Source organism: Myxine glutinosa, chromosome 5 (genome assembly GCF_964187855.1).
Source record: "Myxine glutinosa chromosome 5, kmMyxGlut1.1, whole genome shotgun sequence".
NCBI lineage: Eukaryota > Metazoa > Chordata > Myxini > Myxiniformes > Myxinidae > Myxine > Myxine glutinosa.
The window spans coordinates 52,053,725-52,057,979 of record NC_136265.1 but is presented as its reverse complement, the minus strand read 5'-3'; positions in this window follow the sequence as shown (position 1 = coordinate 52,057,979).

Here is a 4,255-nt window from a genome sequence, read left to right as displayed (position 1 = left end):
CTACGGAGGGTCAAAGTGGGTCCAGGTTTGACCCCCCAAAATAGATATTTGCATGCTTCTCAGAAACTAGATAGGCAATTCTGATGAAACTTGACCACAACCTTAATCACCCGTGTTGTACCAAAGTTTGTTCCTGGCATTTCAAAAATTGGGGTCCAAGGTGATCTATGAGGGATTTGCTCCCCAAAATAGGTATTTGCTTTTTTTTTTCAGAACCTACACAAATTTTGATGGAATATCACCACAACCTTCATCATCCGTGATGTACCAATGTTCGTTCAAGACATTGGGAAAATTGGGGTCTGAGGAGGTACAAGGGGTGGGATGGGGAGGGGGTTTTCCCCCCATAATAGGTATTTTTTTGTTTGTTTATTTTAAGTCGTATGATTATGTTAGTATGATTCTACATGCTGCCCTGTCCTCTAGCAAGCAATGAAATTGGTTTTAAATACATTTAGTCAGTGCAGTATACTGTTTATTCTACCAGGTGAGTGCCAAGGGTATTGCCCCAATGTTTATTGAATAATCCTTGGGGAATGGTAACTAAATTAAAACAACTGATCGCAGTACAGAACCGTTTCAGAAATCCGCAGAGGCATTCATAAGACTTTCGACAATGAAGCATAACATGTTAGTGAGCCACACACATGACGGTGGGTTTTCGGGTTTCCCTGGGCTTTACCTTGCTCCAGTGGAGCTCACATTTTTTTCTTGTACAAATACTTGAGGTATCTTCCAGCACAAATGAAGTGGCTGAAGGTGTGCTGAAAAGATTTTCCGTTCCTTCTTCTGCAATGTGTGAGACATGAGAATCTCTGCACAAAACCAAAAGGCTGAACAAGACCTGCCTGCCTCAAACACAAACTCTATTTCTTTTTTATTCTTGAGAATGTGAAGAAAACTTCCCCATGAAAATTAAATAAATAAATAGTAACTGATAGTGTGGGATTAGCACAACCTGCATGAGACTTGTCCTAAAGATGGTATCATACACTTTCATCTTCTGCCATATTGATTTCTTCTCTGAATAGTCCAGCACGATGATGTTGGCGGTTACTCGGTTAAATCCTTCTTGTGTCCGATGAGGTGTATCGGGCTGCTGTTCAACATGCTTATCACCCTGTCATAGTCGTTACAAAGGTAGCCCGACCAGTGGACCCTGAATGTAGGGTCAACTGGTAAAAAATGGCCCTGAATGTTGTATGTAAACGGGTCTTAGATAACACTGGACAACACCAAATCTGCTACTTAGGTAAAAGTACATGTTGTGGAAACACCTGATAAATGAGTGTCACCACGTATATTGAAAGCAATGGCTTCCACACAAATGTGGCCCATGTGTTCATCAAGCAAAACATCCCAGCATTCTTAAGGTCATGTATAAAAATGCTGCACATACCTGGTTGCCTGAAAGTTTAAAGTCACAGCTACTTGAAAATACTCAGTTGTGCACAATGTCCCACTGAGCTGGAAAAGGTAACAACCAGTCTTGTACGTCACACATAACTGCAGAATATTTGTGGTTTTGGGGCCCTTTCAAAGCATGTAAAAACGCACATGTATGACAGTGGCTAATTTGCGAACAGAAGGAGATATCGTCAAGGCCTTTATACATGTTGTACAAGACGTATGTTTGGTTTGAGTGCAGGTGCCAAGTTTCAGCTTCGTACACCTTTGATCGTTTGATCTACACCCGCTGGAATTGTCCCGAAACCAACTTTCGCTAATGTTGTAAATACGTTTTCTTTGGCTGAAATGTCATTTAAAGTCGCACACACTTCACAATGCACTCAAGTGTGCAACAAAGGTTTGTTTGTTTTTTTTGTTTTCAAAATAAAATCATGGCAACTGGCAATGGAGACGTTATGTTGTGTGCAGGGTTATGATTGGGGTAGGAAAGTGTGAAAATGGAATGTGTAAAGAAAAAATGAAAATCTATTTTAATAGTACACAACATGTAAATAAGTTATTTTGACACAATAACCAAAGAAACAAAATATATACATATATATTTGAAAAACAAATGTAATGACAAAAAAATTAAAACGATTCAAATATTGAACGAGAGCTTCCAGGGAAGCAGAACTCAGCTGAACTGACTGGACAACTTTAAAGTAGGTCAGTTGTCTGTACTAGATTTGACAAATGAAAAGCCAACAACCTTGTGTAATAATTTTAAAATATGGCGGCCATTTTGTGACAGATCGGGTTGACATGCGATAGCAACCTACCTTGTGTGGTAAGAGTCTCACACCAAGTTTGATCAAAATCCATAAATATTTGTGGACGTTAAAGTCTTAACGTCGTTTCGCAGCTGAAAACAATATGGCGGCCATTTTGTGACGGATTGGATTGGAATACAATAGCAATCTACCTTGTGTGGTAAGGGTTAAACATTCTAAGTTTGATCAAAATCTGTTAATATTTGTGGACGCTAGACTGTTAACATCGTTTTCATGAGCAAAAACAAAATGGTCGCCTAAGTCCGCCATTTTTCAACGGATCTGGCTGAAATGTAATACCAACCTGGTCCTTGGGGTACGGATGCTGCATGTCAAGTTTGATCAGAATCGGTTGATATTTGTGGACGCTGGAGTGTTAACATCGAAAAGTTAACGGAGGACAGGTGACGACGACGACAGACGACGGATAGGCTAGTGGCCAAATTTAAAAAGGGGCCTAAAATGTGAGAAACCCCTACCCACGGTAGAACAAGTCACAACCTATTTTTTCTTGAAGAGGGATGTTTGGGGAGTTAGAAAATCATGGTTGTGAACCTGAGATCATTGCACAACATTTTGAAAACCACGTTTACATATGTACCACTGCAGACTGCAAAAATGGATTTAATCGCCACAGATTTTGGCTCATATTGGCTCATATATTTGTTAATACTGGTGCTACAAACACAAATTTGGTACCAAAATGTGCGGAATGATGACATATATATGTGTAAAAACCATTTGTGATGTAACAAAGGCTTTTGTGTGACCTACAGGCAAAAATAGTGGAATTTTGCGCAATAAATCAGCTTCGGGTTTACCAATAAATATCAACTAAACAATTAATTTCTTCATAAGTATTTGAGTTGTATTACTACATATTACATCAAAATAACCCTCTATCATTCTCCTTTTTAGAAATATAACTCATAAAGATAAATCAGTTGAATTAATAGAGTTATTACCGAAACCATATGTCACCCCCCCTAAAAGTAACCGACATTGATTAATTTATAATACATGTATATGCATTAACCAAACAAGAATGATTTTAAATCCAGTTGCAGAAAATCAATTTTGAGCTTGATTGCCTTTTTCTAAAACTACTGATATATACTTATCTTTAATTATTTCATTTCAGATGCTTGTGCTGACAATTGATCTGCAATTATGGATCTGGAACCACCTGTTGTGAAGCGTTGTAAAATTGACACTGACCACTGCATCATATGCTTTAAACCCCTCAACCCTAAAAAGCAAGAAGTTGTAAAGAACCCAACATTTAATGGTTTGAGTGCAATCTTCAAAGCAAGTCAAATCAGAAAAGATGACGTTTATGAAAGTATCTGGCCTTTGCAACAAGACATATTGAGTCTTGATTTGAAAGTATGATTCCACAAATCGTGTCGGGCCAAGTATACCAGCAAGTCAAATATCTCCACATCCAACCCCAGTGAGAGTGACCAGCAACCATGCGCGTCTGCGGCAACAGAACACACAAGAATCAGCAGAAATAAAACAGCTGGGTCTGACATCAGGACTAACTGCTTCATTTGTGGAAAATCCAACACTTCCAGAAACAGGGCTTACACCGGTATCTACAGGAACTGGACAGTCCACCAGAGAAAAAGTTCTGGCAGCAGCTGACAAAAGACAAGACAATAAAATACACGTGCGCATGCTTGCCTTTCCAGATTTGTTCGCCTATGATGCCAAGTACCACAGGTTATGCTATTCACACTATATTTCAGAACGGAACATCACTGCTGCAATTCGTAAATCAGGAGAGGAAACAATGGGCACATTACATGATGAAGCTTTTGATGAACTGAAATGTTATCTGGAACAAACTGTGTTCTCCAAAACTAAGACAGTGACACCCCTCGTTCATCTGAAAGATGAATACGTTGGATATTTGGTTTCACTGGGTACCACGAATGCAGAACAGTATAAAACTTGGAAGTTGAAGGAGCGATTAACTAAATATTATGGTGACCAAATAGTCTGTGTAACATTTGATGGCCACACTGACA